The sequence below is a fragment of the Pipra filicauda genome, unplaced genomic scaffold (assembly GCF_003945595.2).
Source record: "Pipra filicauda isolate LSUMZ 115617 unplaced genomic scaffold, ASM394559v2 scaffold31_size4109673_pilon, whole genome shotgun sequence".
Taxonomy (NCBI): Eukaryota; Metazoa; Chordata; class Aves; order Passeriformes; family Pipridae; genus Pipra; species Pipra filicauda.
Window position 1 is genome coordinate 2,875,503 of NW_024104443.1, and position 14,867 is coordinate 2,890,369.

Consider the following 14,867-nt stretch of genomic DNA (forward strand, 5'->3'; position numbering starts at 1 on the left):
GTACATTGTATAAAAATATCTGACAAGGTTAAAAATTGCATGATTAAATAAAGCTTTTGAAACCTTTAATGCATTGTAAGACTTTTATTATTTTATTATACTCTTCATTCTCCTTTCCAGCTGTGAATTTTCAAGATTTATTTGTCACTATTCTCTGTTTTTCTGCTGTATACAGTGTTTGTGGGCTATGGCAACCAATCCTCTTGGGCTTTCTTTCCTTTAATTTGCATAAACACAGACATCATATGAATATTCAGTGAGTGGCTTTGCATTAAGTGCCCTTAATCAGATTTTCAGTTCAGTTTTATTGGTTGCCCACACAGTCAGATATTTCACCCAGAAAATCTGAGGGCCCTACAAAGCTAACCAGGTAAGGTTTGAATTCTTTTAATGCATTTAATGAAGGACAATTAGCATTTATTTTATAGATTCTGGAGACGACTCAAATCTTGCTAGTTTGATCAGGGAGCAGCTATGTATGCATTTTTTTTAATAATTATTATTGCTATTGTTTTTATTGTTGTTGTTAACCCCAGATGGCCAGATTGGGAACATGCTTCTGCAATTTGCATAAACATCAACTCTTAATGAATAATACATAAGGGTAATTTTAAACACTGGCCTCCGAGTGTGGCAGGCTGTGTGGCACCGTGGTTTGATTGGCTCTGCAACATTTTCATCACTGGCAAATATTCCTACAACATGAAAGCCATTAAATAACCTGAACTTATGTACAGTGCTTGTTCTTTGAAAATGTCGGCTATCTTTTCAAAGGGAATTGCATTAGTTTCCCCTCATACCCTCCCAGGCTATAGCACTTCTCACTTTCCATGAAAAACATGTTACGAGCTTGATTGCACCTGCTGTTTGTAGCCTTGACCAGCGCCTGAGATTCCTGGGGAAGGTGATATCAGCCTCAGCTGTAAATGTCTTTAACTTGCATAAAGATGAGCAACATGTAAATAAGAAACCCTCACATTTATGTGCAATATGCACCCTTTCATTCACACACACCAGAGGTGTCTCCACTTGCTTCTGCTTAAGCTGGGATGCAATTTGAGAAAGGAATAGTCACACTCTAAATATGTTATTTATAAGGCTATTTTGATTTTTCTGCTATCTAAAATGTCATTTAAGGAAGGATAATTGGAGACATGGAAAACTAAGGGAAGGAGATAAGACAAGCATTAATTGAGGACTCAGCACTTGGGAAACAGGGTATAGAGAGCCAAAGCTGGTTTATGTATTTAAATTACTGGAGATAATTTGCTTCCCTCTCCTTATTCTTAGCTTAGTACTCAGCTTTTGTGAGTGTCTTGAAATGAGCCAGTGGAAGATAAAATAATCACATCTAAAGCTTTCTTGTTACAAATGGTTTTGATTCAGAAGCTCATAGGTGTGTTGACCCCTAGAGAGGGTCAGTGTCCCAGGCAAAATATAATGTATGTGAGCACCAAAGACAGCCACATGGAAAAGAAAAATTAATGAAACAGAGTTGTGATACACAGTAAGATTTAGGGTAAAAGTCATATTAAATGGAACGTGCAGTCAGCACATCTATCCTTTAAACTGTATCAAGTACAACTATGCATGTGCTTCAAAAATGATAATGAGGAAAACTGAGTTGTCCGTGGGTTTGGACTATACATACAACCTATAAACCTGAACAGCTGGATTTTAACAGTACTGAATTGCTAAAATTACACATTAGATAGACTGCAGGTGACCTTGAGTAATGGGAGGCACATGGTGGTGTGTGAGGCAAGTTGGCATGTTTTCTATCATGTTGTAATCTCTGATGAGAAGATGCTGAGCAAAGAAAGCATTTTCACTGCTGGTATTAACTATTCCTGTAGATCTAGTGCAAACTAAAACTAAAAAAAAACAAACCTGAAACAAAAAAATAAAAGAGAATGAAGAAAAAGCAAAAATGCCTCATTTTAATCAATAGTTTCTCATTTATGGTAGTGTTATTTCTTCAAACGAATATTTATACCATTTCTTTTATGACATTAAAGGAAGGCCTAAGAGGAGCATGGTTTTTTATTTGACTTATTTTCAATTTTTTTTTCCTTTAAATCAATGCCTGGTATTTTGAAGGGGAAACACAAAAGTGGATTAAAACTTAACATGTAAAAATAGGAAAAAATGTCTCTCATGATTAGATGCACTTATTTTAAAAAGAGTTACATTTTATGCAGAATTATTAAAACTAATTTTAAATTTACATCTCCTGCCAATTTGAATTATTTAATTCTTTCAGGTTTTAATAAGTTCACTGTGCATTTAATCATCAGTCATTAAATCTTTACATCTACTATAAACAGTAAGTGATCTTTAGTGTGTTATAGGGATTGTAAGGCTGGTAGCTTTAAAAGAATATGCTTACCGTAGAACTAGATGACTTACCAAAGAAATTCTGTGAAGGAACATCTGTAGTAGTACATGTATTGTTGTTGGCATGTAGCACCTCCCTCTGTGCTAAGCCCACCCTCATTATCTTTTTTCACAATGAAATTTGTTAATATCCTGATGACATTGATCTGACCTGATTTTAATGCTCTTATCATTGCTGCTCAGGTGAAATTTCTAGAGGAGGTGCAGGGATTTTACATACAGGAAAGACTTTAAAATTGAGCCTTTCACCCTTATTCATGAACAGTGGATGGTGCCCTTGTTGGCACAGCAGAAAGAAAGGGAGATTCTGCCCGAGGTATCTTCCGGGGAAAAAAAAAGGGGGCCAATGAACACAATTTAGTTGTCCATATTGCGACAGGATGAAGTATCTAGTGGGAAATGCTTCAATGTCTCCTCTGAGCAAGGATGCTCTGAAAGCCAGAAACTCAACCCTCCACCCTGGGTGCTTAGAGATAAGCATGACAAACCTGTCCCTCCTGCACACATTTTGACTTGGCTGAGTAACCTACCTTGACACAACCCTGAGCACCTCTAAAATATGCATCACCAGTCCCCATAAATATACAGCAGTTTCCACTTCATCTTCAAAACGAAACCATAATATCAGGTGAGTCAGTCTCATCTGTTCTATCAAGAGGAATCAAAAATGAAACAGTGCCTGGCCTCATAGTGCCTGCTGTTATTCTTTTTTTTTTTCTTCCCTAGGGTAAATAAATAATTACTGAAAGCATGCCTTCAATAGCTATGATTGGAGAGTGAACATTGAACTTAATTCATCCTTAATTGCCCAGCAATGGGGCCCAGCAATGCATGGATTTTAATGCAGCTGGTTTAGAGTTTTTTAATTGAATTGGAATAAAAACAAGAAGGGAATCTGAATACAAAAGTTCCCACTTCTACTGTCTTTGGTCCTGCAGTCCTCGTGATGGTGCACTCCAGGCTGACCACAGCATGGAAAAAAACCTGTGTTTCTGACATTAGAAAATATTGTGGGGAGAAAAAGGGAGCAAACAGGCTTGCAGGCTTTCATATACAGTTTTTAAAAGAAAAAGAAGAAACCTATTTTTCATTTTCCATTGTGAGTAACCTTTAGACAGGCACAGTATCACTGATTTTGGTTGCTGTTCTGGAGGATTATAGGACTAAACCCTAAAAAGAAAAATGGCATGAAACAGTAAATTAGGATACTTATTCGCCTCTCTCTCACCCCAGTTTTACACCAGTGTAACACCATTGACATCAGTGGTAGTACTGCTGACTCACCTTAAGGAAAGGAAGGAGAAAATCAAGCTTGAATTTTTTACAGCTTTCTCAGTGACAAAAAAATCTGATAGATAGCTACTCTGCCAGTGTCACTGTAGCCCTTGGTATAAACTACAGATTTAAAACATGTGCAGCTCGACTGTATTTTACCTTATATATGCCAAAATAGTAATGCTATGCTGACACCCAGTAAACAGGTTTTTGCCCAACCATTTACCCCTATACACGGCTTGCCTTAGTGTATTTATATCCATTTAATCTTCCTCAAATTCTTTTCTCTTTCAAAAACATAAAAGGTCTTTTGAAGATTTTTTGGTGCATACCACTGTTAATTAGCATTTAGAATGAAAGGTCTGACAGTTTATTAACAATAAAAAAGCAACTATAAAGGAAGGAAGCATTTTTACATAATGAATGACTGGTTTGCATATCTAGAACTGTAAGGTGGATCATACTCATGGGGATTCCTGTTTCTTTACATATCAGCTGCTAGGGTTATTATTATTCTCAGGTGTAATGGAGAGCATATTAGAAAAACAGTCTTTCTAATATGGGTTGACATGATGCTACAGGAACAAAAGGCTTATAGCTCTGAGTTCTGTACAATACATTTTTACAATTGTAGAATAAATGCATCTTCTACTTTCAATTCATGTGTTCTGTTTTGGTTTGAGATTTTTTCTCATGGATCTTTTTTTTTTTCATGTTTGGGGGTTGAGGAGTGGGAAAAAAAAGACCAGAGGAGGTGTTTTTCAAGTATAATTTTCAGAGATCAATTGAAAACACCATTACAATCAGGTTTCTGTTACAGGTAGTCAAACAGAAGTATGCTGGGGTGAGTTTGACCCAATGAAAGAGAACAAATTTCAATGCAATTTAGCAAGTGCAATGTTTCATTCTTGGCTAGGTTTGGCTATAGTTTGCCTAAAAAGTCTTGGAGAAGTCACTTCAGTGCCTATGCTCTTCTTCCCCAGTAATCATGATGGGGTGAGCTGCACATTGTTTAGGTTTTGTCACTAGACACCTCGTGGTGAGGTTTAATTGCACTTGTGGTTGTGTCTTTATGTCATGGAAGAGGGACATTGTTATTCTCTTGAGTCCAGTTCCTGGGAAAAGAGATGGAGAACAGGGACTGTGTGAAGAACAGTTGCCACCTGAGCTTGCTGCTCTCTGGCCTTTCAGGAATTATTAAGAAAAGACACTATGTCTTGTAATTCCGTCCCAGGTACTAGCGCACACTAATACAGAGAAGGACTGGGGTGCAAAACAAAGTTCCCACACGTTTGCAGTCACTGTCCTCATCCCTCTACAGGGAGAAATGTCATCCTTCTAGCTCAGGATGTCCCTACAGGAAGATATCTGTTAGGGGGATCTTTCAATTTTTCTCACTCTGATGGCCCTTCATTGGTCTCCTCATCATCTTTGCACGAATGTTGCAAGATATTTTTGCTTTGGATTTGGTCCTTGCACTTGTCAAATCAGGGTTATTTCAAGAGTGGACCACTGGGTGATATATCTCAAATCCTCGGTTTTGCAGCAGAGGAGTTCCTCTGGTGTACCCCAAAATCTGGTTGACCATTCTACTAGAGGTCAAATGAGTGTCTTTGAGACTATTTATTGTTATCTGAGATAGGTAACAATGATTAGAAATTAGGGATAAGTCTTGTCCCCAGCAGCTGGAGGAGAAGAAGACCAGAGGCATCTGTAGGTCTCCAAGCTCACATTTGGGGCATTTTCTAATACATATGAAAGAATTAGAAGGATAAGAGCAAAATGCACACAGCTTTCGTTATTAGGCACATTTCTGTAGGTTTATGATGCATGGGAAATGTTTGTCCCGTGTAAGGTACAGCATCTCTGGCAGTCCTCTAGTGTTATAATAATGTTGCCACTGTTGATGACAGCAAAATTTAGGTTTTTTGTTCCTGTCACCTTCTCTGGGAGCAGGACTGTTTTTCAGTGAGACACTGTCACTTTGCATAAGCTGTGGATGGGGCCTTGTCCCTACATACTTATATACTCTCTTTGCACAAGGGGCTACAACATCTCTTTTAAAACCTAATGTGCATTGTGTGTGCATTCAAGTTGAAGACCTCTTTTTCAAAATGTTTTTCTTAATATGTTTTCCATAATATTCCATACTATCCATCATGCATTTCAAAGGATTGGCAAATGCTGCTGGAAAATCCAGGAAAAAAAACCATTTAGAATATTTCTGTCACTGTGACTTGTGATTTAGGAGTTTCACTAATTGGTTTGTGCCACTTAATTTTAAAATATCATAAAGTTCCTATGGAGCCTTTTATTTGATTTTTTTTTTCAAATGAGTACAGGTTTTGTTCAGAAGTTTCTGATTATATAAAAAAAGAAAAAAATTGGTATATTGCCATTGCCATTGACATATAGACAGAGAAAAAGTGAAATCATCAGTGAAATTTGTCCTAAGCTGTAACACTCTAGAGTCCTTAACTTCTCTCACTCCTGACTTCAATATCTTCAGTGAGTAAGGTTTTTTTCCATGAAAAATATTAAAATTGGATCAAACCACACAGTGATTGCTGTAAGTGCAGCAACAACTTTCCATACTGTAAATAACTGATGCCCCATTGTCCTTGAGGCAACGCTTTAACCTGCTATTAAAGAAAGATTTTTCTTGAAGCATGTCTTGCTGTTGAAGGGCTCTACCTCAAGCAAAACAACAGCAGCCACGGCGGTGTCTGCGTCCTGATGTCTGTGTCTCACCTGCATGGTTCATGGGATGCTGCTGGGAAGTTAAAGCTTACACCTTGGGAAGGCCATCTACTTTTGCTCATGCTGCCATCAGAAATAATAACTCTGTTTGGGAAGAGGATCTGGAAATATGGTGGGTTTGATTCTGTGACACGCACAAAAGAGATTTTCATGCACTTTGGAGGATCATTTTGAGCAGAGGAAAAAAGGATGGGATGATGGGAGAGAACATCTGGAATAAATGCTTACCTCTAACATACATTCTGTCAAATCTTGATTGAACTAAGCAAGTTCAGGCTTGTACTGGGGAGAGGAGGCAATAGTTTTACTCTTCACCTAGTACATTTAGTAGAATTTATTTTTTAAAAAAATCCCCGTTCCTTTATGGGGACAAACATCTCTTAGCTGCACACAGACTTCCCCCTTAAATGTATTTTTACCTGAAATCCTGATCTGATATATTAGACTGTGGCACAGTAGCATTAGCTGTAAGCTTCAGTATGAAATTAATGTCTTCCAAGTCAAAAGGGTTTTTAAATATTATAAAACTACATTTAAATAATCCAAGTGTATGATTTAGACCACTTCAAACATCATCCCTCAGATATTCCTGGTCCTTTTTTTGCTCATATGATTATTCATTACTTCAGTGCATTATAATAACCTCTGAATAAGTCAGGGCTCCATTAATCTGGGCATTGTGCATGGAAAAAAGGAGGAGGAGAAAAGAAAAGAAGAGAAGGAAACCCAGCCCACATTCCTGAGATCACACCACATAGATGTGAGGACTCTACATTAAATAAACCTGAATAAAAGATTTACACGGAGAGTTATTTATAATAAGTCACATTTTTTATTCATTTCCCATATTTATCACAACAAAATTCAATCAAAGTCAGTGAGAATTTGACCTGATAAAAAGAGTCTCTGTGTGTAGTAGATCATTATCTTATCTGAATATATCATTAACAGTAAACAATTGAACCTGGTATTACTCACATCAGGAAGGTATTATTTGTCCTGCCTCCAATGAAAACTAGAAACAGACTATTAAAATAATTTCTCCAAGGAAATGGAGTATTTTGTAGCAGATAGAGAAATACAATATTTGGCTCCCAGTCATTTGCATTAAGAATCCAAAGATTTTTCCTCTGGTATAAGCTTGGCTAATTTTAAAGGTTTTATTTATATAGATAAAAGAGATGGTAGTCTCAGCCACCAAAGCACTGAAGTGGTATCTCAGAAGGAAAGGTTCTACCACTGTGTATTTTCCTTTGCTCATTCTTCCCTCAAACACATTATGTTATTTTCATAAAATGGGTCCCTACCCTTTCATGTCAAAAGCACACAGAATGTATGTGAGGAAATGAGAAAAGAGTTATAACTATGCCTTTTAAAGTCTTTAGATATTTGCTGTGTTTAATTGTTGCAAAGACAACCCCAAAGCTGCCAATACTGAAAATCAAAATCATTGCCTGCGGATTTTAATTGGCTGTCTCCCATTCAGGGTTCATGGTGAGTTTTGCCAGTTTCTGAGGACAATTAAAAAAAAAAACAAAACACCCCACCATAAAAGTTTGGCATTTAAATTGAAAACTGAACAATTTTTGTGCGAAATGCAAACACTTGCTACCAGAGAGTAGGATAAATAATGAGAAATATAGCATCACTTATGTAAGTGATGCTTACACAAATATATGTTGAAAAAAAATTGAAACAGAAAAAACCCCACCCAACTGAATAATATAATATAAAAAAGGAAAAGCAGAAGATAAGGGGAGGAAGATCAGAAAATAAGGTACCATTCCTTTCTGAATCTGCTGTGGCAGACTGTCCAAGGGAAATTAACTCATCCTGTTCTCCGGAGGGAGCCTCACAATTGCAGGAGAAGAATTTTCCTGATGCGATCTTATGATAAACTTTCTGGAACATGAAGATAATTTAAATCTATCAAGCTATTGAAACACTTATAAAACTTAGAGTTAAGATACACTTAAAAATATAAATAAAGCATTTCACTAATTTCTCCATGGTTGTAGAACTGCATTATTTGGCATCAATTATAAACCAAATACTAATGCTGAGTGAATAATTCACAATTTATATTTTATTCTATGAAATTAGCTCTTTTTGCTTATTGTGGAATATTTTCCTTTTATATTTTTCAATTCGATTTGGTGTAACATCTTCACTAGTATTTCAGCAGAGCTTATTGCCTTCTCTCCCTGAAGTATTCAAATATGCATCTCTCTTCATTCTCATGGTATAATGTTTAGGTTCTTTGTGATTGGGCAGATTCATCTCCTGGTGTTGTGTAAATTACCTGATTAGATCAGTGCATGGACTTTTCTTGCATTAATACACAGCTATGGATCTGCCGTTCATTTTCTTCAAATATTTGTGCTTACGGGTATGAAGTTTGCCTTTTGCAGAGATTCATGCAAGTGAAATGTTATTGAATGACTGTTTCTGAAAAACAAACACTTGTAGAAGTTCATAATGGCTGCCCCAAATTCTTCAAACAATTTACATGAATAATCTCAGGTTTTCTTGAGTTTTCAGTTTTTTAAAAAAAGTTCCTCAGACCAAAGTTCTTCCCAAATGTTTATCAGGAGTACAAATACTGTTTTAGGTCAAACTGTCTGAACTCTGTTTTTTGCAACACAACAGCTTTGCTGCTATTATTGCTACCACCTGTATGTAAGAGTCCCTCCTTTTCAAGATGAGTCCTGGAACACAAATATTCACACCACTGTGTGGAAAAAAAGGGGGGAGAAAAATGTGTTAATTCATTTGCTATGGACAGTAAATCTACATGGGAAGGATATTGTTCATAGGCAAACAAATGTGAAACATGTCAGTCTTATAATGATCATAGTAAGATTTTGCTTTTAAATAAGTATAGGACTTCATTTTTCCTCCTTATTTTCAGGGCTAAAATATTTGCAGAGAAACACTATAAATTCTCTGTGTTTCTTATTAAACTCTTCTGGATTATGGATCCTTTTTCATCTCATGTGATGAGCCACAGAGGAAATCTTGGGAGACAATGAAGTTCTGATCACCTCTCATGAAAGTGATGTGGGTAGTCTGTTCCTATTTCTGAAAACTAAAGACAAAGAGATGCTAATTTTAATTTGTATATTTATTTTTAATTTATATCTTCTTTTTGTCAGAAGTTCAATGGCATTGCTTGTATCCACAGTGTAATCCCACCATGAAATGCATGAATTGTATGATACCAGCAGGACTGCAATTTCTTTTCTCAGCCAAATAATCCAATAATCCAATTCTGTTTCTCTGAGCATGTAGAAAGGGAGGTCTAATTTAAAATATCTGTCCTGTTTAAAAAATACACATCATATTTTTTCACTTTGCCCCTTTCCTCTCAGAAGTTCATCTGTCATCTGCTCTGTCATCTTCCACATGAAGAACATTTTAGTTGTGTGAGAAAGAAATGATTTTGTTTTGAAATTGCTTCCTCTTTCTATTTTTAATTTCAATCTACACTGGAGAAAAATATTTTTCAAACTTCTTCTGAGTGTTGGGGTGGAGTTACTTCTGTATTTGAACATTCTAAATTATTCTGCATCTGGGATTTTCTTCTGAGGAATAAGAGTTTCTTCTGAGTGTTAATCAAGACATTTCCAGCAAAACCAGTTCCTGAATAGAAATTAATCAAACATCAAAATATGCAAAACGTCGGATGTAAAACCTGCCTTTGTTTTTTAAGCAAGTTCAGATACATGGTGACACAGTGTATTGTGCAAACTTGCTCAATTTTTGCCATTTTCCCACAAAATGTTGCAGAATGAAAGGATGAGTGGCACAATGCCATTAGTGCTGCATTCACAGTGACTCATTTCCACCCTGTTGCACCAGCTGAAGTATCCCCAAACAGGAGTAAAGCAGCACTTGGAGCCACCAACTTTTCTCTTCTTCTGAACCTCTAAGTCTCATCTTACTGAATACTTCAATATTGTTGAGGTTTTAAATTATTTATCAACAGTGTCTTCAAAACTGATTAGTTCTGTTGCGTGTTGAAGGGGGGATCTGTTAAATCACTAAGAGAAAGTATATTTTCTCTCCCAGTTATTAGGTGTCCCTTTTTTCCTGGTGTTGGAATTATGACCTGTTGCATTTCATAAAACTCTTTGATAATCTATGAGATCATATTCAACTATGTTTCAGTAACAGAGTAATAGACTTATTTCAGAACTTCTCATTCCCCTGAATTTATATTAATTTTAGACAATTATGGGGAAAAAAACCCCCACGCTTGAGAACTAGAACATACAAGACTATTCCAAAGATCCATTTTTGGTCTGCCAGTGAGACTGCTTTATGACATTTTTCTTATTGCCAAAGCTGCTGGGATTGCAGCTCAGACTCTAAAGCAAATGAAAGCCTTATTTTTAACTGGTAAGTAATATCAGGTGAGATATTGATATTTAAGTTTTCAATGCAAACATTAAGAAAATTTGTTGTCATTAATACATTTTTAATAATGTATCTAGTTTTTTCTTATGATTTAAATAGAGTATGTAATACTTGGGTCCTTATTCAAAAAGAGTAGTACTGTACATGACCAAAAAAAAAAAAAATCTGTGTTTCAGATATTATCTATATGGCTAAACTGGGTTTTTAGAAAGTTAGGACAAGAGTCACTCTTCCTCTTATATTAGGATAAATTTAACCTCATTGAAGTTATAATGGCCTAAGGGAAATCAGAAATGATTCTCCAAAGATTCCAACTAAGTGCAAAATCTGGGCTTTAATGTCTGTCATTAAGTGACACCATGTAAGTCTTTGGAGCAAGTGGGTTCACTGAACATATTTCTTTGGAAAAGCTGTCAGGATTTTTAATGTTTGGGTCAGCTAGATTAAGTGTGCTTAAACAGATTAACAAAATGGTGGGGGATGAAAATCAGTCTTTAAATAAGGTACAAAAAATTAATATAAGGTCAACAAAATAGAAAAAGACAAGCAAAATAAACTCTGCAAATAATGTAGAAAAAAGTGCTTTAAAATTTTTTTTTTAAATTGTGCTTCACTAACTCCTAGTTTACTTGTTTTTCATACAAGTGGAACAATCATTTTCTAACCTGCAGAAGCAAATATAGCATCTGAAATTCGAGATTGATTCTCCTCTCCTCCCGCATTGTCTACAGAAATGAAGATGTTGTAAACTAGACTTACACTGTCATATACCTCAGTCAGTGGGATTTCTGTTCCAACTCAATATAAGGAAAATTTTGGTTGGTGATATTGCATGAGTATGTGGAAATCAGTGTGAGTTCAGCATTGATCTTTCATTTGCCTGGATGACAAATAAAAATGTGGAATTTGTGTTGAAAACTTGGTAGCCTGTGGCAGAGCAATGGTAATTTTCGTCTCTAAGCCTGGGCAGATTTTGTGTTTAAGGTTTGACATAGAATTAGTAAGCATGCATGTAAAGCCCATATTCCACTTATAAAGTCAATTGTCAGAATAATGCAACACCCTGTGGGAATTACAAAGATTTTCAAATGGATCAGTGCAAACACTAGATAAATAGAATGGGTAAATCAGTGATGAATTGTAAAATGGTTGAGTAGATGAACTGCATTTTTAAATATTTCCTAACTTAGAAGAACAGGAAAAAGAGGTATAGCTAATTTGAAAAAGATGAAGAGCTGGAAAGCTTGAAGATTAAACTATTATTAAATAACAGGTTAATAATAATAATTAAATTAACAATATTTAATAATTAAAATATTAATAAATAACAGGTAGAAGTTAGAAAAATATGTAGTTTTGAACCAATAAATCATAAGATCTTGGCTTATCAATACTCGTAGTTTTAGAAGATGCATTGCAGGTGTAAGAAAAAAGAAAAAGTAAAATAGGCTTAATAAGAGTAAGGGTGATCAGAATTTACTGTTTGCTAAACATGAGAAAGAAGAAATTAGAGGTTTGGTTTTTCAACATGCTCAGAATTTCTTATTGCATAAAAAATGAAAGTATTTAGGATTAGGAACACAAAATAAAACATGTCAGTGGTTTAGATGCATGACTATTGTGTTGAAAAGAACTACCATCTCTATAATCAAGAGAGAATTGATGTTGATGATGAACATGCTGATGTTGATTGTTAAGAACCACTCTCAACTGCTTGTTTGATTTGTTGAAATGAGAAAAGTTCTGCTGAATAATTGTTGTTGCCTGTGTTACGATGGCTTGGGTATTGTAACTAGACATGCACATTCTGGAATAAAAGCCTGTGGATAGCTGATGAATATTTCTACTGCACATTAAGCTCTACTGGAGCTAAAACAATATTAGCAGCCAAAGTATAAACATAAACTGTTTTCTGTGGTTTGTGGGTTTTGCAGACTCTTCCATCCCCCAATTTTATTTCTTCAGATTCACACAAGCACCATGTTTATCTGCTCTCGATACTAGGAACTTTATGAGACACTAGGAAATTTATAAGTCAGTCTAGAAAATGGTAGTTTCTCAGAAGCAGGAGTAATAAATTGATGCTGAGAAGGGAAGAATTGGTTCTTTAAACCATTATACAGTTTTAAAAGGTTCATTTGACTGCTATTCAGTTTGCCTTGAAGAGCAGGAATGTCATTATTCACACTAAAGACAAATTCATTTAAAAGGTCTGAATGACACAAGATGGAGCTGCTAATGACAGAGTCTAACTTCAGTTAAGCAAACAACAAAGACAATGATAAGTACTCTGCAGAAACTGACAAATACCCCTGGAGATTGGAAGACACTTGCCGAATTGAATGAAATAACAATGTGCCAGAGACTAATCTCATTTTATGTTTGTTTTCATATTGACTATGCTAGGGTTTTGCCTCTTGATTTGATGTCACTAGTTCCCCAGTCTCAGGCTGTCTGTTGTGATCCCAATCATATAACAATCTGAAAGAAAAAAATACTTCTTACTGAAAGTGACTATTTTGATTGAATCTGAACTGAATTGATTTGCGTGTTGATAAACTTCCACTAGCATGAGGAAAATGAGTGGTATCATTTAGATATGATGACAATCTACTTCTGCTTTATATAAAGGAGAATAAGTATCTTGCAGTTGTAAGTAACCTTGCAATTTCAGATTTGGAACAGACAATGTCAAGGTCGGCAAGATATAATCAATGAATTTGGCTTTTTGCATCCTCATCATGTGACCTATCATGTTGATGAGTTTGTAAGTCAGAAGACATAAATTCTTTGCTATTGACTTAGTCAGTGCAAGCACTTCATTCAAACTATGAAAGAAAATGCATTTGACATCTTGTTCTACAGTGTCACATGTACCCTAGATGGTACCCTGAGACCATAAACAGCTTTTAGTGTAAGTGCCTTGTCTCTCCCTGAGGCGTTATTTGAATGTGAACATGCTTTCTGTAAGGAGACTTATTGAGAATGGACTCAGATACACAGTAGGACAAAAATCAGTCAAAAGCTGCTGATGATGATGATAGCAGAGTATGGCATGACTACAGGAGGGATATTAATGTGTACGTAGGTTTATTCAAAACAAGAAACTTGTCACTTTCTGATGTCCTGATTTATAAGTGGTGTAGTTTTAAAACATGGATTTAGACTTCTTTAAATGTCATTTTCATCTTCCATTTCCTAGGTACAAATTATATCTTGTCATTACAGAAATATAATTACTCTTTTATATAATTTGAAGCAGAAAATAGTAGTGTGATCCTCTGCACTGTGGTGACACTTTGCTTCTCTTTTCTTTAAAGCCAGACTGATGGTATCTTTAGCTGTATTCCAGAACGTTCTTTGATGTCTCAGAAACTCTTGGTGAAGCTTCAGTACTGCAACAGCATCTGAAAAGGGACTGTTCCATGAAAGTTTGTCAAAGCTCTAACTACACTTTGTATATTCCAGTATGTGTAGACTTCCAGACAAGGCAGTCAGCAAACTTTCTGCATGTTTTCTCAAGCACAAATAATACTCCAAACTGTGTTTTTGTGGATTGTTATGTCTGTAAAACATCTCCCTGTTGTCTTCAGATAGTGCTGATGATAAAGGTGAAAAAAAATAGTACTGAGCATTTTCTTTCAAATATTAGATTCTGGGTCTTATAATGAATACCTGTGACAAAATTGCCTCCTGATTTTGTACTGTTTACATGATCACATTTGTCTTACTAAATATGTGAACGCAATTATTTCACAGCATATGACATCATTGGTTTTCATAGGAACACTTCTGCTGGTGACAAAGGACTGAGACAAGGGATTCTATTATTAGGAGTTATTATATCTTATTAATATACCTTCCTCATTCCTGACTCTCACAGCAATGAAAATATTATATAGCTTCTTTTTCCTTTATCTTTAGAAATAGTTTTAAAAATCCATTTCAGCAAAGAACACTACTATACACAAGGTCTAGTACTGTAACGTGGGGGTCTTTATATGATAAAGAAATGT

General features: G+C 35.6%; 1 long non-coding RNA gene across 2 annotated transcripts in view; it reads left to right on the forward strand.

Annotated features, from left to right (window-relative positions):
• The first annotated feature begins 315 nt into the window (after nt 1-315).
• Nucleotides 316-14,867, forward strand: part of LOC113986867 — a 116,956-nt gene continuing 102,404 nt past the window's right edge. For both annotated transcript variants that reach the window (XR_005564439.1, XR_005564440.1), the window contains exon 1: nt 316-370. This is a non-coding gene — a long non-coding RNA (uncharacterized LOC113986867). The remainder of the gene's footprint in view (nt 371-14,867) is intronic.